At 47.1% G+C, this 23,409-nt stretch overlaps 1 protein-coding gene across 1 annotated transcript in view; it reads right to left on the bottom strand.

The window, feature by feature from the left end:
* KLF13 (KLF transcription factor 13) overlaps positions 1-23,409 on the bottom strand; it is a 264,478-nt gene that overhangs the window by 13,122 nt on the left and 227,947 nt on the right. The gene's annotated exons all lie outside the window — the stretch shown is intronic.

Genomic DNA, 23,409 nt, shown 5'->3' on the forward strand with positions numbered 1-23,409 from the left:
CATATGATGGAGGTATGCACCCATATAAAGCTTATGATGGAAGTATGCACCCATATAAAGCTCATGATGGAAGTATGCACCCATACAAAGCTTAAGATGGAAGTTTGCACCCATATAATGCTCATGGTGGATGTATGCACCCATATAAAGCTTAAGGTGGAAGTATGCACCCATATCATGCTCATGATTGGAAGAATGTACTCTGTAAGGGTGCAGAGGGAGAGAGACGAGACAGAGGGGGCATATCTGTTTGGGCTAAAGATTTCTTTTTAGGCAACAATGAAAGGAAAGTGGGTTGGGGAAAGGCCGGGTTGTCCCTAACCACTAAGAGGATTTGCCCTACCTCAAAACTAAAACTAAGGATGATCAAAAGTCCAACATAAAAGCCCACTGGCCTTTAAACTAAACAGAAGAAAGAAAAGGTGCACAGGGGTTTGTCTTCTATAGCCGACAGGTCCAGTGTTAAACGAATGGAAAGTTCTAAAATTGTTACAACAAAAGTTCAAAAAGGGAACGTTCTTTCCGGGTCCTCTTCACAGGAAGAAAAGGTTTCAGGATTTCAACAAAGTTCCAAAAATATGTTACAGGTCAACTGGCTTGTAGATCCCTGGGGAGTCTTCCCATCCCCTAGAATGTTTACTGATAGTTCAAAGGCACAGTTCTACCAATGTGTAGAAGGATAGGATTTTCCCATCCCCTAGAATGTTTAACTGTAGTTCAGAAGAAAACCTGGCAAAACAAATAGTCTTACCTTGTGGACACCTAGGGTGATCCATTTCCCTTGGTGTATTCCAGCAACTGCTCCACAAGGGGTTGTATACCTACTTGTTTGTTCGCACACACTAGGGTCTCCCTTCCCCTTGTGCGTTCCTCTGCATCAGTCTCACACTTTCTAACTCCCAGATCACTCTCCACTGGGTTAGGGTCTCTTGCCCTGGGTTTCTCTTCCTCAGTTTGTTCAATTCTGGTTGCCCAGGCCTTCCTGGGATAGTTGTGGATCCCAAACCCTTGTAATGCATCTGTTCTGGTCTTCCCCAGGTAGGTGGCTGCCTTCCGTCCTGATTTCCTTAGTCCCAGGTTTCCCTTGGGTAATGGTGGGCCCCAGACCCTTGGTGGTGGTGCTCCACCTGGTTTCTCTTGCTCCCAATCTTCCCCTGGAAAATGGTGGGTCTCAGACCCTTGGTGGCAGAGCTCCACCTGGCTTCTCTTCTTGTTCCAGTGGCCACAGGCTTCGGCGGCCGGATCCTTCAGTCTCCGTTGTGGGAAGCAGCTATCTTCCACACGGCCCAGCCAGTCTCTGCCTTGTGGGTGTCATGCTGACTGCAGGACACTAAGGGACCACACCACTGCTCATTACCGGTGTCCCTGGTCAGCAGCTTCCTTGCAATTCCCCGGGAAAGGACTGACTCCTCCTGGGTCTTCCTCCTGCAGTGGACCGAGGACCCTAGCTTGCCTTCTGGGCTGGGTGACTGTTCAGTCTTTCCTGGAGCTTCTTGGGAGACAGCTGATAATACTGCTCCTGCACCTCTTCTACAACAAAACAGCTTCCTTCTGCCAGGTTCCTTGTGGGAAGGACTGACCCTTCCTGGGTCTGCACAGTAGAAGCAGATTCAGGGCCCCTGATTCACTTCTTAGCTGGGTAATAGTGCAGTCTTACCTGGAGCTCCCACGTAGTAGTTAAGGACCCCTGTTGGTCCTTCAAGGGTCCTCCTGCTTTCTGGTTCAGAGCCTCCCCTTCACCAGTAACAGCATGTCCTACTGGCTCCAGACTCCTCCCTCCAGGGAGTGATTGACCACCCTTTCTGATTTCCTTCCTCTGTTTCTACTGGGAGGGAACCAATAGGAAACCGGCAACCACTAGAATCCTTAGAGTGGCCGCTGGAGGTAATCTTCACTCCTCTGTATGTCTCCCTTGTGCCATTACTTACAAGGTAATCTTCATGAGGGTAGGTTGTCTTCTTCCCTGTGCCAGTATTTACAAGGAAATCTTCATGCGGGCAAGTCATCTTCTTCCTCATGCCAGTACTTTCTAGAGATGGGGAAGGTTGGAAAAAGTGTATAGGAATAGCAGAAAGAGGATGATTCTTGGTCATAACTGAAGAGGGAGGAAAGGGAGGTGAAACTGAGTGGGGATGCCATGTCTCATCTGGCAAGTCTACGGCACTCCCATGAGGGTAATCTCGCCTCATGGAATTCTCCCTCCTATAGCCCTCCCAGGGTGAGGATCAGGTAGCGGCTGCCTCACCCTGGCTACATGAGGGGAGGTTTTCCTTGGGAAAGTAGTGCGACCGTATCATGATGGAAGAATTGTATGCATATAATGCTCTTTGTGGAAGTATGTACTGATAGGAACTCATGGTGGCAACAGTAAAGACAGGCGCAAGTGATCACAGTTCAAGGGTGTTTATTAAACTGTATAATGGGTGAGAAAAACGCCTAATCTAAATCTAAGATGGAAGCAAGCTACGACCATCAACTAATAATAAAGCAGTCTTGGTGGCGTCTTGTCAAATAAAAAGGGCCTATACTAAAAAACCTATTGCCAATCCTTACAACTAAGTTACAAAATAGCGTGGGATAATATTCTCAAGAAAATAAAAAAGACTTTGAGCACACCACACTCCTGGGCCTCGCCCGCCAGCACGAAGTTACAGTTCCTTTTCACAATGCCAGAACCTTCCGGGGCCAAGTCTCTTTTCCTTCTAGAAGGCTGGCTGTACCAAAACAATAAACAAACAGAAATTCCTTTGGCACTCTTTTCACCTTGGGCGACTGCTCCTCGTCCCTTTGTAACCCCCCTCAGCCGGTCTCTGATCCTTCTTGCAATGTTAGTCTCCCTCAATAGGGTTCACTACAGCCTTTCAAAAATGTATCACTTAACAGTTGACAACTCTCAATTCGCAGGCATCCCTCTGTCGGGTTCACATTTGCCATTTGCACAGTTCTCAGTTGTCTCTGATGTGTCAAAGACTTTCGAGTGTATGAGGGGTTTTGTTCGACCCCTGTAGGACCACTTTGACACTTTACACTAGCCTCTCCTAAGGTCTCTTGGTCTTCGTAGTTTCAACAAAACAACACAACCTCAAAAAGGCTTCAGTCAAAGTCCTTTGAATGAGCGCCCTGCAAGCCTGTCCACTATGCTTCTGAACCTTTTACTAGGGTTTCTTTAGAGTTTAAATACACAAGTTCTTTGTTCAAAAAGGTTGCCGCCTGCAACCTTGGGCCCAGCATAGTTCTGTTTCACTATCTGTCTTCGCCGACTCACCGACTGTGCTGACCTGTTGGAGTCTCTTGTCCGAAAGGGAGTCTTGGCCGGAACAATGGTGGCAAGTGCCTCTCCCCGCTTTGTCTATCAGCGCAGGAGGGCCCTGTGGGCCATTGACACCTGTCAGAAAACACACCAGCTGGGCTTTCCGGTCTTATGTTTTCCCTTTCGGAGGCTTTGCAGATCTGTGGTGAAAAGGGCAAGGGCAATTCCCTCCTCATCGTCCCTACAAGTCTCTCTGCTTTTCGCCTCCATTTGAACTGTCGGTCTGGAATAACTGATGCTTCGTGCGTTTGGCCTTCCCCGAAGTATGCTTTCGTGCTCTGCCTTTTATCCCTGTGGGGAAGCGAAAGGACCGTCAGGTGTGCAGAGATCTTGTCAATTGCCTGACTTTGTGTTGGACATGTCAGGTAAACAGCTTGGGTGTTAGTCTGTTTTCTGTCACGGTGTAGGAAAGTGTTTGGGTTGGAAAAGGGTTGGGGGTAGAACTTCTGAATACCCTATGGGGTAGAATGGGGAAAAGGTTTTATAGGGAAGGGGGTACTGTGTCTCACCCATTGGTCCCCGAGGATCCAGGTGATCCACCCGCACTGGTCCACCCCAGGAACTGGATCCAATAGCGATGGCCATGCCCTGGCCACCTGGATGACAGATCTCTGGGGACTAGCGGGTGAGACAACTTCAAGTTTCTCAAAGTACCCATATAATTCTCATGATGGAAGTATGCAACGTTATAATGCTCACAATTGTAAGAATGTACCCATATAATTATCATGACGGAAGAATGTACTCATATAAATCTCATGATAGAACAGTGCATTTATTTAATGATCATGATGGAAGAATGTTCTCATATAATGTTCATGATGGAAGTATGCACCCATATAATGCACAAGATAGAAGAAATAACTGAATTAATTCTCATGACGGAAGTATGCAACTATGTAATGCTCACGATTAGCAGAATGTGTCCATATCATTATCATGATGTGTGTACCCATATAAAATTCATGATGGAAGTATGCAACCATACAATTCTCATGATGAAATAATGTACTCATATAATTTATTTATGGCTCATCATTGAAGAATGTTCTCATGTAATGCTCATGATATAGGAATGCACCCATTTAATCATCATGATGAAAGTATGCAACCACATTATACCCATGATGGAAGAATGTTCTCATATAATGCTCATGATGGAAGAATGTTCTCATATAATGCTTATGATAGACGTATGCACCCATATAAAACTCATGATGGAAGAATTTACCGATATAATTCTCATGATGGAAGCATGCAACCTTCTAATGCTCAGGATTGGAAGAATGTACCCATATAATCATCATGATGAAAGTATGCGACCATGTTATACCCATTATTGAAGAATGTTCTCATATAAATCTCATGATGGAACAATTAATTTATTTAATTATCATGAAGGAAGTATGCACCCATATAAAGCTCATGATGGAAGAATTTACCAATATAATTCTCATGATGGAAGAATGTACTCATGTAAATCTCAAAATGGAACAATGTAATTATTTAATGATCATGATGGAAGCATGTTCTCATATACTGCTCCTGTTGGAAGTATGTACCCATATCATTTTCATGATGGAAGTATGCACCTATAGAATGCTCATGATAGAAGAATTTACAGATATAATTCTCATGATGCAAGTATGCACCCATATAATCATCATGATGAAAGTATGCGACCATATTATACCCATTATTGAACAATGTTCTCATATAATGCTCATGATGGAAGACTGTTCTCATATAATGCTTATGATAGACATATGCACCCATATAAAACTCATGATGGAAGAATGCACCCATTCTATTGGATTTATCTGCGGCTTTTGATACTGGATCATACTCTTCTTCTATCTTCTCTTTCTGCTGTCAGGTTTTCTGGTTCTTTTTTTTGTTTTATAATGGCTTCGGTCATATTTATCTAATCAAATGTATTCAGTATCCTGGGCTGAGTCCTATTCTGACACAATACCTCTTCTTCTTGGTGTTCCTCAAGGCACCATTTTGGGTCCTTTTCTTTTCCCTCTCTACACATCTCCTCTTGCTGCTATCATTTTCGTATTTTGGAATATCCCATAATTTCCATGTGGATGATACCCAGCTGTTTATGTCTTTCTCTCGTTTCTCATCTGCTATTCATAATAACCTTACAACCTATTTTCTAGCTAATAGATCCTGGATGTCGGATCATTTTATTGTCTTAAATGCGAACAAAATTGAAGTTCTCTTTGTTCCCACTAATACTATTCCCTCTCCTTCCTTTGTTTCATTTCCCCCTTCACAACTATCTATTTAATCTTCTGCTCGTAATTGTGCTCTTTATTTCCATACTGACTTATCCTTCTCTCATCATATTTCTATTTCCTCATGTGGCTGTCGCTATCATCTGTTGAACAGTCACAAAACTCATCCTTTTCTTACATTTGATGGCACTAAGATTTTGATCTCTTCCCTTATCTTTTCATGTTTATTCTATTGCTCTGCTACACCCTTTGGACGTCCTGCTTCTCACTTGGCTCCTCTAAAGTCTGTTTTCAATGCTTCCATTTGTCTCTTATACCTTCTTTTCCTTTGGGATTCAATTTCTCAGCCATTGTCTTCTATTGGCTGGCTTTCTTTTCACTCTCGCCTTAAATTTAATGTTCTTTGTCTTGTTTTCAAATCTCTCTATGGCCTTGCGCCCTCTTATCTTTCCTCTCTTGTCTATTTCTGTTCGCCTTCATGTGTTCTTTGTTCTCAGTCTCAATTTCTATTATTTTATTTTTTTGTTGTTATAGTTGAAAAAATATCAACTTTTCAATTTGTTAAAATACAGTAAAGCATATTCACAATAGAAAATGAAAAAGAGCACTTAAAGTAGACATTATGGCAATATTTTGTTACTTGTTTTATTTCTCAAAAGTAATGTAATATCAGTTCCTCACTCTCCGCCTCCCTGTGCCCAATCACGGTTTTGCTCTTTTACTTTTCTAGCTCTATTTCATTGGAATGTTCTTCCTCTATCACTTCATTCTATTACCTCTTACTCTCTATTTCATACTACTCTTAAGACCCATCGTCTTTATGTAAAATTACAACTATGATTACCTTTTTGTAGTTTTTAACTCTGCATTTCATTGAAGTGTATTCTCTGTTCAGCGCTTTGGAATAAAGAGCTATATAAGTCACAAATAAATACAAATACAGGGGCTCATTTTAAATAAATGTGTAATTGGTGGCAGAGATCTGTTACGTGTTGACATACACATAGGCAGCTCCATGCCACCAAATTTCTATCATTTGCATTGCCGAGTGAAAAAGTGCAGAGCAAAAGGCTGGATACACACGTGTACGGCACCTTTTGCCCTGTACTTCTGCTTTTCGCTGTGCATAGTGAGTAAACTCTGCCTGGCATGCGTGCATGCCGGGCAGCTTTTACTTTTATTTGTATGGCAAGCGCCACTCACAATTACAATGAAACCCAGACCAACATTCTTGCAAATCAGGCAGGGTTAATTTCAATTGTGAATATTGCTTTCCATGCAATCATGGAAGGCAGCGTTCACAATTACAGTTAAACCCTGCCCGACATGCAGGCATGTCGGATAGGGTTGAATTGAAATTGTAAATGTTCTATGCCAGGCGGAAATTGCAGGCAATGTGTGGAATGGATCCCTATGGGGTCCGCTTGTTTTAGGTTGGTGCATAAAGCAGGTAGACCCCAGAGGGAACTTCAGCATTTGCACTGGCATGAAAGCATTTGTATGGAGGAGAGGAAAGAAAGTGGTGTAAATGCAAGTTGCGTTTCGCCCTGCCTCTCCACCATACAAATGATTGAATATGTGGTGCAACGTGAATGGAAGGCATTACAGCCTTACTCAAGCCTTTTAAGTCATCCATTCAAGTTACGCCACAATCCAACATGAGTTCCCCAATGTTCATTAAGAAGGCACTCATAATGCTCATGATGGAAGAATGCTCTAATTTAAAGATCATGATGATTGTATGCACCCTTATAACACTCATGATAGAAGAATGTACCCATGCAATTCTTATGATGGAGGAATGCACCCATATACTGCTCATGATAGAGGAATGTGCCCATGCAATTCCTATGATGGAAGAATGCACCCATATAATGCTCATGATAGAAGAATGTGCCCATGCAATTCTTATGATGGAAGAATGCACCCATATAATGCTCATGATAGAAGAATGTGCCCATGCAATTCTTATGATGGAAGAATGCACCCATATAATGCTCATGATAGAAGAATGTGCCCATGCAATTCTTCTGATGGAAGAATGCACCCATATAATGCTCATGATAGAAGAAAGTGCCCATGCAATTCTTCTGATGGAAGAATGCACCCATATAATGCTCATGATAGAAAAATGTGCCCATGCAATTCTTATGATGGAAGAATGCACCCATATAATTCTCATGATAGAAGAATGTGCCCATGCAATTCTTATGATGGAAGAATGCACTCATATAATGCTCATGATATAATAATGTGCCCAGGGAATTCTTATGATGGAAGAATGCATCCATATAATGTTCATGATGGAAGAATATTCTCAGATAAGGCTCTTGGTGGAAGTATGCACCCATATAAAGGGCATTGTGGTAGTATGCAACCATATAATGCTTCTGATGGAAGAATATACAGATGTAATTCTCATGATGGAAATATGTTATGTTAATAAGCTTTTATACTGCACCACATCACAACTGTAATGTACTATCAGAGCTCCTAGGCTTGTCTGTGGAGTGATGTACTGTGTCCCCACCAGGGGTAACCAGAGCTTAAATATACACCCAAATAATACTTATGATGGAAGAACGCATGCAAACAATGCTGAAGCATCTCTAATTCCCTTCCATGCCCTGCTTTAATGCACTGGCGGCAAAGTACTTAAGAACTATGTTCAGATCACTTGGGGAACTGAACTCTAACATCAGTAAATAGATCTTTGAAATTTACTTTTGGAACAAGACTCGAACACCTTTGCTCATTTCCATGTAGTAAAAAAAACAAGTAGTCGACAGACATAATGAGGGTAGATTTATGTAGGACTCCCATGCATTCTTTTGTTAAACATTGTTGTAATCTCCAGTGGAATCTTTAAAAAAATAAGCTTGCACAAACATAGTAATTCACCCCAAAAACTACTTTGCTTTCCTTCTTCTGTGGGGAGACATTTTACAATGGTTACTGACTGCCGCATCTCCAGTGTATCCTTAGTAGTTGTGCTGATCACTGTATAAGGCCGTTTTGACTTGTTATTGTCAAGAATGGAAAAACTTGAGATAAAAAGGAAGCCCCTTAAGCAGACTGAAGATTCTGCTAGCCCACAGAGAAGGGCTAAAAAGAGGAAAGCAAGCAAAAGAAACAGAGCTAGAATTCTCCCCCAATCCAAAGGAAATGAAGAATATTATGAAACAGACTATCCGGGAGCATGAAGGAAGAAACAAGAGGGAACGGTCCCCTTCTAGCTCCTCTTCATCTTCCTCTTTGGACCCAGCTACATCTGCCGCATCTGGTCTCGCAGCCTCACATGATGATGTTGAGGGACAATAGCTGGACAGGAAAGAGTTGGAGGCGGTGCTCTCCCAGGTCTGGGATGGCATGGGGGTTCTCTGAACTTCCTACCTAAGGAGGATCTGCTGATCCCAAAATGAGACAGCACAGACACACTGCCAAGAACGGTCTTGCTTTGATTTTTGATAACAACCTAAAAGAATGGAAGAATCCTGAACACATTGCTATACCTTGCTCAATGACAAAAATGTACCTACTGGTGGGCACGGAATCCTTTCTCCAGGAAACAGTCGAGACTGATCACACCTTTGCTATTCTGGTGGGAAGGTCATCAATGACTGCTAAGGAAGCAGTGGTTTGGGACCCAGTTGACCGGAAAGCAAATTCAGCACATAAGAAGGTCAGCTTGGGTGCCTATTTAACCCGTAGGGCCAATGTCTATGGGTCCTACACTGCGGAAACTATCCTAAGACGATTGAAGAGATTGCTCAAAGCCATGGTAGAAGGATCCAATTGTGCATCTATCCCCACAGAGATGCAGAAGCAGGGGAAGCTTCTTTTGGACTTAATTTATGAGGGTGTTTGGGAAACAGCCACGGTGATGGGGGCAGGCATCCCAGCTAGAGTGCGTCTGGAAAACTGAATGGTCTCAGAAATTGAAGATTGAGTTTGAAGGAAAGAAGCTTTTCAGCGGCTCCTTAGAGGACAAGGTTCATAATTATTTGGGGAGAACAAGTATGCTAACAGGCTAAGAACAAAGAGCCTACTCCTCGAGCCACAAGTTGTCAGGCTTCAACTCCCAGGCGCATTAATCTGGGAACAGATCCAGGTCTTTTTGGCTAGGCCGGGAACAACAAAACCTGCCTGGCAATCCCAGAATCCCTGACAACTACTGCAGGGAGGTGGGTGGAAGACTATGGCACTTTTTTATGGTTTGAGAAAGATGGTCCAAGGAGGGTATCAAATAGAGTTTCTAGCCCCACCAGCATGGCAACCACATGGGCAGAGGCCCAAGGCGGGTCTATGCTGGACATTTTCAGTGCTGCAACCTGGGCACCCCCATCAATGTTTGTACATTATCATTTGCAGCTGGGTGATCTCTTTCAGCTCAGTTGGAGCACAAGTTCTCGTATCTTCTCATTGATCGTTTTAACTTACAAGAATTGAGTATGATTTCCGCCTGTGGGTATTCCTTATGGGGACCCATAAAAACTGCTGTGGATGGTGGACAATAAGTAAGGACTGTGATGAGAGGGAGGATAGCAGGTAAGGCTTCATTACGGATGCTAATAACCATCACTCCTTAATTCTTCTGAATCAAGACCGTTCTTGCTGTCTCTGGCAACTGATAGATTCTTTAAGAGGCTGAAAGAATCCGGAGCAGGAAAAGTAGAAGAGGGGCTTAAGTAGTAAAGAGTAGAAATAAAGAAGGGACATAGAGCTGTGGCAGGCCTGCCCAGGGAACAGAGCCCCTTTAATGAGTAATGGATGTTACCATCCACAATGAAGCATCAATATAAACAGCTATCTGAGTCTCAAGCTGCTTCCCTATTACACAAATAATTATGAGATCATTAATGATTGGCCACCATGATTAAGTTGGTCACAGCAATCCCCAATACAGGTACTGCAATCTGACCCTACATTCCACCCGTCAGCACATGTGTTTCAGCAAGACCTGTCCCGTGCAGTAGCTGTGAATTCCGCATAGGTCATGATGGGGACCTCTATGCTCATGAGTTGGCGTTCAACTTCATGCCTTCGCACTGTTGCTCATCGCAACTTCGTATATCACCCATGTGCTATTGTGGTCTTCACTGACACGGTCGACGTCTTCACTTTTTCCCCCTCTCTCTGTCTCTCTTGTTATTCTGAGCTGCTTCCTCGGGCACAGGACCACTTCACTATCCCCTTTCCACCCTTGGCGCTCTCGATCGCTGGCTGCCAGCCCTTCACAAAGGGATCATCACAGGCATAGTTACTGTGTTTCTGCCCCATTTCTGGGCAGGTTTCTCCTTGTGACAAGACCCATCTATAACTTCAGCGACTTCTTCTTGACCTCTTGATGGTGGGCATTTTCTTCTTTTCTAGCTCACATCACAAGGCTGGCATTTGAGTACTTGGCTCTTCCTAGCATCATCTGAGCTGCTTGCACAGTCTACTGGCCAATGTGATGTGGGTAGTTGTCCAGGGGTTGGAAGGCTATCTTCAAAGTGCCTCATTCCCAGACAACGTGCCACTGTTGTTCACTCCGATGGGCATATGTGTTTACTTTCCTAGTGGGAAATTTGTCAAAGAACTCATTGTCAGGACTTGGCTCAGGGTCTCTTGTCGATCCCTGGCTCTGCGGTCTGGCTTTCTGAAGGCACTGCAAGGGTTAACTCGGTTTAAGATCTTCTGCACGTGCCCAGCTGTCAGAAGAGATGCAGCTTCCCAGCCAGCTATAAAAGCTGTCTCTCTGCCCACAACCTTATGATATGATAGGTTATTTATAACGCGTTTAATACCCAGAGGTTTCTAAGCGCAGACCTGGGGATCAAACCCGTGTTGCTCTGTGTCGTCTTGCCCCCGAGCTATCCTCCCGAGACTAAACCTTCGCCTTGCAAAGTAATTCGTCATTGGTGTCTCATCAGCTTGCCATGATTCCAGCTAGAGACCTTGCCTGCTTCTCTCCATCTCCATGACCTGTCCCTGCGATTGGCTGAGTTAATCTCATAGCAAACCAGTTGCTGCCTGTCCTCTGTAATGCGTCAGTCATCCTCTCGCGTCTCTGGGGGAGCCTGAGCACCAAAGCCGTGGAAGGAGTTTGAATAAGGCCAGTTACTCATCATCCCTTGTCCCTCCTCCCAGCGTGCTGGTGTTCCACTGAGTAGCACACTGCCAGGGCCCTCCTCACCTTCATGCCTCATGCTGGATGGAAGACAACCGTTCCTGTCCTGCCCAGGGCAACCCATCCCACTCGGCTTTCCGTTGCATGCCGCTATCACTTAGGGAGTGTTTAGATGTTAGGGGGTTGGTTTCAGCGCACAAGAGTTCCATAGGGTTTTGGCAAAGCAAACCCTGACATTCATTTAACCAGGAAGGTTCATGAACCATCCTCTTGAATATTAATCTGAGAAGGTTTCTCATTGGGCCTCCTGATTCACTCCTCTCATTCAGCGCCTAGTGTCACCTTTGCTGATATTGACATAGATGGTGGCAGGTTGGTGGCAGGTTGGAAGCTAAATCCTTCACTCACCACTCAGGGACACTCGCCTTTATTTTACGGGGTCTTGCCCTTACCTCCTAGCATGCCTCCTATTTCCTCTGCCGTGCTGCTCACTTTATCCCTTACTCTTTCCTTCAAGGTTGATGTGCACCTACTGTGAGAAGTGTTCCCTGGTTCGTGCTGCTACCCGAATAGATTGACACCAAACAAGCCGCATTCAGAGATTCCCTTAAGTTTCCAAAGACAACATCTCCATTTAAAATGGCCACCTCTTTTGCATTAGTCCCCTCCACTTAAATGAACGACCTTTTTGCATTGGTCCCTCCTCTTTAATGACTGCCCCTTTTGCATTGGTCCCCTCCTCACTGATGACCACCCATTTTACATTTGTGCCTTCCTCTTTAACGATGACCGCCCCTTTCGTATTTGTCCCCTTTTCTAGAATGACCACCCCTTTTGCATTGGGCCCCTCCAATTCATGGATGACCGCTCCTTTTGCATTTGTGCCCTCCACTTTAATGATGAAAAACACTTTTCCATGTGTCCCCTCCTATTTAATGAACGCCCCTTTTGCAATTGTCCCCTCCACTTAAATGAACGACCCTTTCCTTTTGCATTGATCCCTCCTCTTTAATGACTGCCCCTTTTGAATGTGTCCCCTCCTCATTGATGACTACCCATTTTACATTTGTGCCTTCCTCTTTAATGATGACCACCCCTTTTGCATTTGTCCCCTTCTCTAGAATGACCGCCCCTTTTGCATTGGTACCCTCCAATTTAAGGATGACTGCTCCTTTTGCATTTTTGTCCTCCGCTTTAATAATGACTTCCCATTTTAAATGTGCCCTCTGCTCTTTAACGATGACCGCCCCTTTCGAAGGTGTCTCCTCCACTTTAAAGAAGACTTCCCCTTTTTTACGAGTTGCCCAGTCAGCTTTGGACGGCGATCCCATTTGGATTTGAACTTGTCCCTTATTGATCTGTTATTCAGGGCCCAGTATTTAGTTGTCCACATAGAAGAGGAAAGCTGCTGGAGTTCCATGTGTGTGCATGAAGATGGCTCCCATCCTTGCAAGGTGATACCAGCTAGAGAGCTCCATACTTGAGGTACTGGGGTTCTCAACAGTGAACCACTTGCAAGAAGGAGACCAGGTATGCAGCGGGTGGGCAAACCTGCAGGGGGTGGCCACCCATACCCATGAACGTTTGCACTGGGTTATCTCTGAGGCAGTAGATGCCCACGATCAGACTCTTTGGCCCAGCTGTCGCACCATGCTGGCATTGGAGACATTCCTTTGGCAGGTTGCATGCGCCTGCAAGCCCCCTTCTCCACATTGTCTTTTCCCCATTTGCCTGTACAGCGATCCAGGGTCCACAAGGACACTTCATTATTACTGCAATTGATCAGCTTTGCCCTATTACATCAAAGCTGATGGCATGCAGTGCTAGGGCATAGACTTCCTTTCATAGGTGGCCAGAGAGTAGGCCTCCTTCCTCTTAGAAAGGGGTGCATTGCCAGCTGTGAGAAACCATTAGCCATTCCCCAGGGATCTGTCATCTGTCAGGACACGGCCATCGCTATTGAATCCAGTTCCTGGGGGTCGGCCAGTGCGGAAGGATCATCTGGATGAGGGGTCTCCAGTGAGTGGAAGTGGGACACCGAAGGGTGTGACACGGTATCCCCTTTCTTATGACACCTTTTCCCCATCCTACCCCGTAGGATACTTAGAAACCTTCACCCGCCCACTTTTCAGACACAAACACTTTCTCACATCATGAAAGACAACGGACTAACACCAGAGTCGTTTACCTGACATGACCTAACACAAGGGTCAAGCATAGACAGGCAATTGCCGATAACTACACACACCTGACTGCCCTTTTTTTTCCCCACAGGGATAAAAGGCAGAGCACGTGAGCACACTTTGAGCAATGCCGAACGCACCAGGAAGCAGCCATTCCAGGACGGCAGTTGAAATGGAGGAGAAAGGCGGGGAGATCTGAAAGGACGACCAGGAGGGAATTGCCTTTGCCCTTTTCAATCCATACCTGCAAAGCCTCAGAGAAAGGAAACATAAGACCGGGTATCGCAGCTGGCGAGGGGTATGACGGATGTCAGCGGTACATGGGGCTCTACCACACTGATAGCCAGGGTGGCGAGAAGCGGTTGCCATCGTGGTACCGTCCTTGATTCCAGCAGCAAAGAAATGCCAACGAGTTCAGCACAGCTGGTGAGTCGGAAGAGACTGTTTGTGGACCGGACGTGTTAGGCTCAAGGTTGCAGTGACAACATTGTATATGAAGAAAGAAGATAACACATAAGAGGTCATTTGTGGATGAAATTGGTACCAGAAACAGAGTGGTCCGGGGCCACGTGGGTGCTCATTCGAAGGACTGACTGGTACCCCTCTCCTGAACAAGGAGAATGTATTGAACTAACTTTTTGTAAACTACAAGTTCCAAGAGGCCTCAGGGGCGGCCAGTGTGAGGTGTCAAGGTGGCCATACGAGGGTTAAGCCAAACCCCTTGTACAGTCGAAAGTCTTTGACACGCTGCAGAAGTAAAGTGAAGCCTGACTGGAGGCTTAAGGGAAATCCTGACTGGGGTTGAGACTCGGACTAAGGCAAAGGGAAGAACCTAAGGGGTCTCAAATGGCTTTTTGTTGAACTGTGGTAAGTGTGAACCTGACAGAGGGATGCCCGGAGAAAGATAAGGGAAGTTAATCCCGCATTTGTAAGAAAACAAAGTGAACCATGTGATAAGGGCAAATGTGAACCCGGCTGAGGGATGCCTGCGAATGGGGTGAATAGTAATAACCTCATTAATATTGCGACGACAAGCGTGAACTCGACTGAGGGATATCCACAGTGAAGTTGCTGGTCTGAGTCGGACTGAGGGAGGCTATTGTTGAGAGAAGGATCAGAGCCCGGCTGAGGGGGATCCAAGGGTGAATAGTAATCACCCGACGTGCAGATTAACCGAAGGAAACTTTGTTTTATTGTATTTAACATATCAGGACCTCTGGGGCAAGAGACTGCATGAAAGAGACTTGGGCACAGAAGGCCCTGATATTGAGGAAAAGAACTGTAAGCTTTAGCCAGAGAAGGCCAGCAGTGTGCTGTGCTCAAGAGTCCCGCCTTGTCCCATGCTAATAATGTGGGGAAGGGAGACCCAGGCCATAACATCCTGCATTATCAATTAATGAACACTCTTTCTTGTCTTGTGAACATCATTTTGTAGCATAGCGTTAAGGATTGGCAATAGGTTTTCTTAGTACAGGCCCTTTTTATTTGACTAGACTCCAGTAGGATAGTATTATTATTATTTGATGGTCGTAGCTTGCTCCCAACTTAGATGTAGGTTTGGATTAAGCGTCTATCTCACCCATTTATACAGTTTAATGAACACCCTTGAACTGTGATCAATTGTGTCTGTCTTGCTTTGATACCATACCTTCCTTACAAAGCCCTCCACGAGGCAGGGTGCATTTGCCTCTGTATTCTGTGTGCCCACACAGTTTCATCCCTCATCAGAAGAGCAAACACTGTGTGCGGACGTTTTTATCAATGTTAGCTTCCAGGAACTGTGTTCCAACTAAACTGGCCCCTGGGAGAAGATTATGCAACATTTGCACGTGTGCCAAAATTTGGCGAATACACTTAACACTGGATGCTCGAGCAACAAGGAATGAGGAGACAGGTTTTGCCTCCAACCATATTAAATAAATAAAGAGTTTTGCCCTTGGCCACAAATACAGCAGTTGGATGCAGGGGTGTTAGGTCTGGAAAAGATCAGGGGCTTAAGCTAATGTCGGGACTGGCAGGACTCGGGCTAGCTAGCATTTTGGTTAAAGCACCTGACCTTCTGGCTGGGGCTACAACCAAAAGACCCGGGGCTATAGCACCCTGAGCCCCCCCTAGCAATGCCTCTGGTTGGATGTTTGTACTGTTTGTACTGTTTGTTGCGTGACATACAAATAAAAGGAGAGTAACTTTTATATTTTTGTTCCTTATTACATGAATAGGAAAAAATAAAAAATAATTCTGTGCGCTCGGTTTTCTTGCCTTGGATTAAAATCTCATGTAAGAGGGTCCCAGCTACATTTGGAGCATGCTGTACTCGCTCTACTCCCTATCACGCTGTCAGAAAAAAAATGGCAAAAAACTTTTTACATCACCATTTCTGCCCCAAGGTCCACCACTGCTACTTCTGTTGTGTTGTTAGGGCAGAAACATTACACTAACACAGTTAGGCGGTATGCAGCGCTAGTCAATGTGCCTGCTCTTGCCGGGTCCGAGATCCGGCATCAGATGTCTTGCCGGATCTCGGACCCGGCCTGCCTCAACTATGACAATTCTTTCCCGAGCCCCCAGCTTTAAACCTGGGGGCTAGGTGATCTAATTTGATCTGTCCTATTTTCCCCCAGCCATCACTCAAGTATTTGCAGGCCCTATTTGCTTCGCCAGTTTTCTTTCTTCTGGCCTGAAAGGGACACCACAGGAATTAATGAATTAAAGAGCCATGACTATCACTGGGGTTGGAGCCATCACTGTTAAAAGCAGGCTTTCTACCTTCTGGGCACAGTATTGTTTTACAAATGTGCATTTTATACCTTCATAGAAATTAAAAGTAACATAAATGCTCCTTAAACTTGCATTCACTAGTTTTCTTTGAAATGTTTCTTTTTTTGTCTTACTACCACGAAAATACCCTGTAATGTTTGGGCCGTTTCCTAGTGTTTTATCACAGGTTATATTTATAAAGATGTTGTATGCTTGTCAAACCGATGAATCACAAATAAATGCTTTTGTTGTGCTGACAGCAGTTATGAAATTAAACTGTGGGATCATGGGTGCCAACTTTACATTTTCATTACAGGGGCAGAAATACCCCCACCTCTGCCCTGAATATAAGCAAGCAACCAGCCCAACCTCTGCTTTGGCCAAACACATTTTACAGCAGTTGTTTTTTTATAAGGAATTGCAAAATGTCATACAATTTACAAGGAGTTCATAATATATAACATCTCAGCAGCGGTCTCTCAACCTGCTGAGCTACCATGGTAACCTTCTTCTGTAGAACGTGTCTATGGATCCCTTAATATACTACAAATCATTGCATTAAAAGCAGTATTTTAGGTGCACCACTGCCATGGAAGTGATTATTTTGAACATTTCCTTTGAGTGGAGTTCTAATGCCCACTCTGCCCCCTCGGAACTCTGCCCATCCTCCAAACTCCACCCTCACCCTGGCCCTTGTGGGATCCCCCTTTATATTTGTTCAATTTCCACCACTGGCATTATGGCAGAAATCAAAGACTGAGTTAAAGGACTGGTCCTCACATGCTCCTAGGCTACCAAAGGCATCCTGGAATTACAGGATCACTCGAGTGGCTGTTGCCTTGGATAGACAGAGGGCTAGGGACCTACCCGACATGCAATTGACCCGACATGCAATTGACTCTGCCCCAATCTGCTGGGCCTTTGAAAACATGATAATCAAGTTGTTGCCCCTTTCTCAATATGTCAGTCCCCCACTGTGGCCACGCGTGTTTCTGAGGACCGTGGCTTGGGCTAGAAAATATTGAGAACTGGAGACCATGCAAATGGCAGCGGTGCGCTGTATAAATCATCATAATATTAGCCACATACCCTGAACCACAGACCCCACAGGATTATTGCATAGTTGAGAATGCGCAGACACGCGTCGAATGCAACATGCGTTGTTTGCTGCAGAAGAACACTCCTATATGATCCTACTTGTTGCACTAGATTTCTTCCTCCCTGTCGTCAGCATCCCTTGCTGCTACAAAACCCAAAAATAAAACGCATACAAATAAAATACATTTTAAAAAAGGAGTTTCCAAGAGGCCTGCAGAACCCTCACCAAATGCCTCCGGAGCACGCTTCCAGAGTCGAGCCAAACGCTGGCGTGTCACGGTCCTGCTGCAACTAAGGCAGCTTTCAAACAGCACTAACTGCAGGCAACCGAATAAGGTGCTTTATTTTTGGAAACTCTATTTATAGCCCCACGCCACTCCCCACACATCTAAAAGTCTGCGAGTGGTGGGCAACCGCAGAGGAAGAGGGTGGGTTGATGCCAGGGGAACGTGTAATCTGTGGCAGGAGCTTGCCGAAGGCCGCGCCAGTCTGAGAGTGAGAGCCAAGCAAAAGATGGGACTTCCGGCGACATCTAGCAGCGCCCTTCCCTTCCCACCTAGCAAAACAAACGCGCGCCAATGTGCACGCGAGGGCGGGAGGGAGAGCGCGAGAGAACCGCTTGCTTTTATTGGCACCAGTAAGTGCCAATCAGAGAGGATGCTCTGGGCAAAAGGGAGGGGAGATCCAACACGTGTGGTGCGCCATCTTCCCCTGAAAAAGGAGAGGACACATTGCCAATCAGACTGGTGCGGCGCTGCCTCTAAGGAGAAGCTGCTCTACAAATAATATATGATATTTCTTTCTTTTCTTTATTGCATTTCGGTTTAGAGTAAAACCTTTGCAAAAACAACAATTAACAAAACATGTTAAGAATATTTACATATTACAGCAGTAATACATACATTTCCATAATCGGACATATTAGCACTACTCCATTTTAAAAATGTGCGTCACAAAGGTTAAAACGATTGTATGCAAGGAAATACCCTGCGCATTCAGAATACGTTGCCAGAGTGGGATAGGGAGGTTTCATCGCAGGAGATTTGCTCGAAGCCAAATCCATTGAATTTGTTCAGCTGAATTTGGCAAAAAATATATGCGGGGAGTGGGTAAGAGTAATAATTAAGGCTGGCAGGGCAAAGGGGAGATGTGGGGGTCTTCCCCATCATATATTGGGGGCCAAATGGCTTCAAATAAAAATAAATTTGATGGATTTGGATTCGACCAACTCTCCTCGATGAAATCACACACAAAGCTCTCAACCATTTGTGTCGCAAAGGCGGGTGAAAACACCCGATTTTATTTTTGGCGGGTGAGAGGCCCATTGACATGAATGGGCGTGCAGGAGGCTTGGCGGGTGAGTCAGCTGTTTACAAGGCGGGTGACACCCGCCAAAAGCGTGAGAGTTGAGAGCTATGCACACAGGACCACCAGAATTCTACAGACAAAAGGGAATAATCACAACAGGAGAATTCTGAGTTTGAAGCCTTACTGATTGTAACCTGTGCCATTCAATAAATAAGTGTTCAGTGTTTCTACAGTTAAATGGCAGAAGCGACAGACCATTCAATTCCTAACCTAGCCCCAAGAACCTCAGCTGACATATATGGTACAAGTCACTTTCGATGAGCATGTAGTCGCTTTGCATCATTTCAGTTTACAAAGGTATTTTGCTGTGGAGAGATCCCATCCCTGGTGTTGTGTACGTGGTACACGAAGTGCGCATGCGCGGCCCAGCGGGCCGGCGCATGCGCGCTAGTTAATAAAGGCGGTGCCCCGGGCAGTTCGCGCCGGAGCGCCGGAACAAGCAGACGTCTCCGGCGTGTGTTCTTGCGTGCCGCCAACGCGCGCTGGTGTCCCGACCCAGGGGGGCCTGCACACCACCACAGGGCTCCCCCCAGGGCACAACACTGGCGACGAGGAGGTACGGTCTGCTTCCGTGCCCCGACAACCTCGGAGAGACGGAAAGTCTTCCGTATTACGGACCCGCGGAGCGCCGGCGGCCATCTTCTTTTCACTCGCTCCACCTTCACACGTGGCGGCCGTGGTTGCGGCCCGAAAGGGTGCTCGTGCGCCACTCGCCAGCTGTGTTGAAGGACACAGTCAATTTTTGGAAAGCCCACAGTCCTGCAGGCGCAGGGCTGTGGCAATTAAGAAGAAAGAAGTGGGTTTTTACACCCCAACACTGCCACAAGACCAGGACAAGCCGCCCTTCTCTCAAGACAGACAACTGTGAGTACGTGGCGCAGAAATGGGTGAAGAGGCTGACGATGAGGGTGCCGCCGCCCCAATCCCCCGCAGAGCTCGCAACTCCCTAGCCCCCATACCGGAATTCGATACTACTGGGCCCCCTTCCAAGCTGGGCCCGAAATGGCTATTGTGGGTCAAAAGACTAGATATGTTCTTCAGGGCATCTGGAGTGGACGATGATGATACCAAAATTGCGACCATGATCTACTCGGCAGGCGCAGAAGTCCACAAGATCTACGACTCTCTCGTCATCCCCGTAGTCACGTATGACGCAGTCATGCAGGCACTCAAAGACCATTTTCTCCCCATGGCTAACGTGGATTTTGATAGGTTTGTCATGGGCGCTGAAAGACAGCTGGACGACGAGCCCCTAGACAAATTTTGCGCCCGCCTGAGACACCTGGCGACCTCCTGCAGATGGATCAATGAGGAAGAAATGGTCCGCAACCAATTGCTGCAGGGGTGCAGCTCCGGAAAACTTCGAAGGCAGGTATTGAGAGAACCTGGCCTGACCCTCCAGCAAATTTTGGACCTGGGTAGAGCACATGAGCTGGCGGAAGCCAGAGGTGCGAAAATGGACGCTGCCACGCGACCGAAGAATGACGAGGATGCGTTTGCAGTGGGACGGTCAGCAGCGGGAAGGTCAAGATGGGCGCCGAGAAGGCCCGATACCACGCCCACGCCAGGCAACGCCCCATCATGCTCATACTGTGGATATGACCTCCCCCACAGTGGTGACTGCCCGGCAAAGTCGAGAACATGCGCCCGGTGTGGCACACCGGGGCACTATGCCAGGATGTGCCGAGCAGCTTCTCCCGTTGCAGCAGGAAGGGGACCGGAGAGAGTTGGACGAGGAGGCGCTCGCAGAGTGAGAGGCATATCTTCGATCGATCAGGGCCTGCAGGACCTGGACATCGCGGAAGAAGAAGAGGAGGAGGAAGAGGTTTTCTTCATCTCCAGCATCGCAAAAGGTCCGGGCACGAGGCGCCAACCCACATGCACTGTCAACATTGATGACGTTCCCACCCCCATTCTAATCGACACCGGGGCTTCGGTCTGCGTGCTAGCCACCAAACATTATGAAGCCCTGCCTGGCCCACCGGAACTGTCAGCGTCCATGGCACGAATATATGCATTCGGGGGGGAAACACCCCTACCCATCCAAGGTGTGTTCGTTGCCTCGGTCTCTCATGGACAAAACACCATCAAAGCAAGGTTCTTTGTCACCAGCGTCAGCCCACATTCCCTGCTGAGCTGTGCGGCGTCGGAAGCACTCGACAGTGTCCATTTCACGTTTGGGGTATACCACGCCGATCTGAAAAGCATGCTACACAGGTTTGAAACTCTCTTCAAGGGCATTGGTAAACTGAACGCAGAGCCCATTCGCCTATACATCGACAAGTCCGTGAGGCCGACAGCCCTCAAACACCGCCGGATTCCTTTTCACTTAAGAGCCCAAGTGGAGGAGGAGCTGCAACAGCTAGTCGACCGGGACATCATTGAAAGAGTGGAAGGCCCCACCCCTTGGGTTTCGCCCATCGTAGTAGCCCCAAAGCCGAAACAGCCGGGGGCAGTACGCATCTGCGTGGACATGAGGCTCCCAAATGCCGCCATCAAAAGGGAGCGTCACCTCACACCCACTCTAGACGACATCGTCGGAGAACTTCAAGGCGCCAAAGTCTTCTCCAAACTGGACCTCAGGTCTGGGTACCACCAGTTGGAACTGCACCCCGAGTCGAGGTACATTACGACATTCACTACTCACGAGGGGTTGTACCAGTACAAGAGACTTAACTTTGGAATCTCGTCCGCGGCAGAGGTCTTCCAGAATGCCATCAGAGGAGCCCTGTCCGGACTGAAGGGTGTCATTAACATGTCCGACGACATCTTAGTCTTTGCCAGGTCGGAAAGTGAACACCTTAAACGGCTAGAGAACACGTTTGAGAGACTACAGGCGGTAGGCCTAACCCTGCACCAAGAAAAGTGCGAATTCCTCAAAGACCGGCTAGAATTCTTTGGGTTCACCTTCCATGCGGGGGGCATATCCCCGGACCCTGGAAAAGTGAAGGACATAAGGGATGCGCCTCCACCCACATCACCGGTGGAGGTTCGGAGCTTCTTGGGGATGGTCAACTACTGAGGCCGCTTCATCAAAGACCTGGCCTCTCTGTCCGAACCACTGAGGGCACTTACGAGAAATGACGTGGCTTGGCAGTGGACTGAGATTGAACAACGATCCTTCAATGCCATCAAGGAAGCCCTGTCAGAGCAGGAGACAATGGCCTACTTCAACCCCAGCCGGGAATCGAAGGTCGTGGTCGATGCCAGCCCGGTGGGACTGGGGGCAGTCCTCATGCAAGCGGACGAACTAGGGGTCATGAGGCCCATAGCATATGCCAGCAAAGCCCTCACCGACACGGAAAGGCGGTACTCCCAGATAGAAAGGGAAGCCCTTGCCATCCTGTGGGGGTACAAACACTTTAGAATTTACATCCTCGGCAAACCCGTCGTCGTGGTTACGGACCACAAACCCCTGATTCCTATCCTGTCCGGAACGTCTTCCAAGCCGCCTCCCCGCATCGAAAGATGGATGCTGTCCCTCATTGAATACGGCGTCAAGCTAGTATACCGCCCAGGTACTCATAACCCCGCCGACTACCTTTCTCGCCACCCAAGCACGGGGAACGCCCAGAGTCCCGTAGAGATGACAGACGCTGGGGACGCTGTGCATCTCGTCATCGAATCAGCCCTGCCAGTAGCCTTGTCGAGGGAGGACATCGCGGACGACTCGAACTCTGACGAGGCGTTCCTAAGAGTGAAAAGGGCGGTGGCCACAGGAGAGTGGCGGGACATCCTCCTAAACAATGCCAGGAGGAACCCGGAGGTACAAATGGACCTACAACTGCTGTGGAAAGCTCGACACGAGCTCTCAGTGTCCACGGACGGCCTGCTGCTGCGAGGGAACCAGATTGTGATTCCCAGGTCGTTGGTCATGAGAGTCCTCCAGTTGGCCCACACAGGGCACCAAGGCATGGCGAGGATGAAGGCGCGCCTCAGGCTGAAGGTCTGGTTCCCCGATCTGGAACACAGGGTAGCCGAATTTGTGAGGACCTGCATCCCCTGCCAGGCCACGAGTCCTGCGGAGAGGGGTCCACCCATTCAGGCCATGGAACGGAGCGACGTGCCATGGGGAACAGTGCACGCAGATTTCGGCTCGACCGGAAGAGGTCTATATTTCTTGGTGGTCACAGACCAGTGGTCGAGGTACCCGGAAGTGGAACTCGTGGAATCCACCGCCAGCGATCACACCATCCTGGCCATGGACAAAATCTTCGCCACCCATGGGTTCCCACTTGAGATCTGCTCAGATAATGGAGCGCCGTTCCAAGGGCAGCGGTTTGCCAGGTACTGCGCGGAACGAGGCATCAAGCACCGGAAGGTGACCCCGCTGTG

Source organism: Ambystoma mexicanum, chromosome 11 (genome assembly GCF_040938575.1).
Source record: "Ambystoma mexicanum isolate Mex_15411 chromosome 11, UKY_AmexF1_1, whole genome shotgun sequence".
NCBI classification, from domain to species: domain Eukaryota; kingdom Metazoa; phylum Chordata; class Amphibia; order Caudata; family Ambystomatidae; genus Ambystoma; species Ambystoma mexicanum.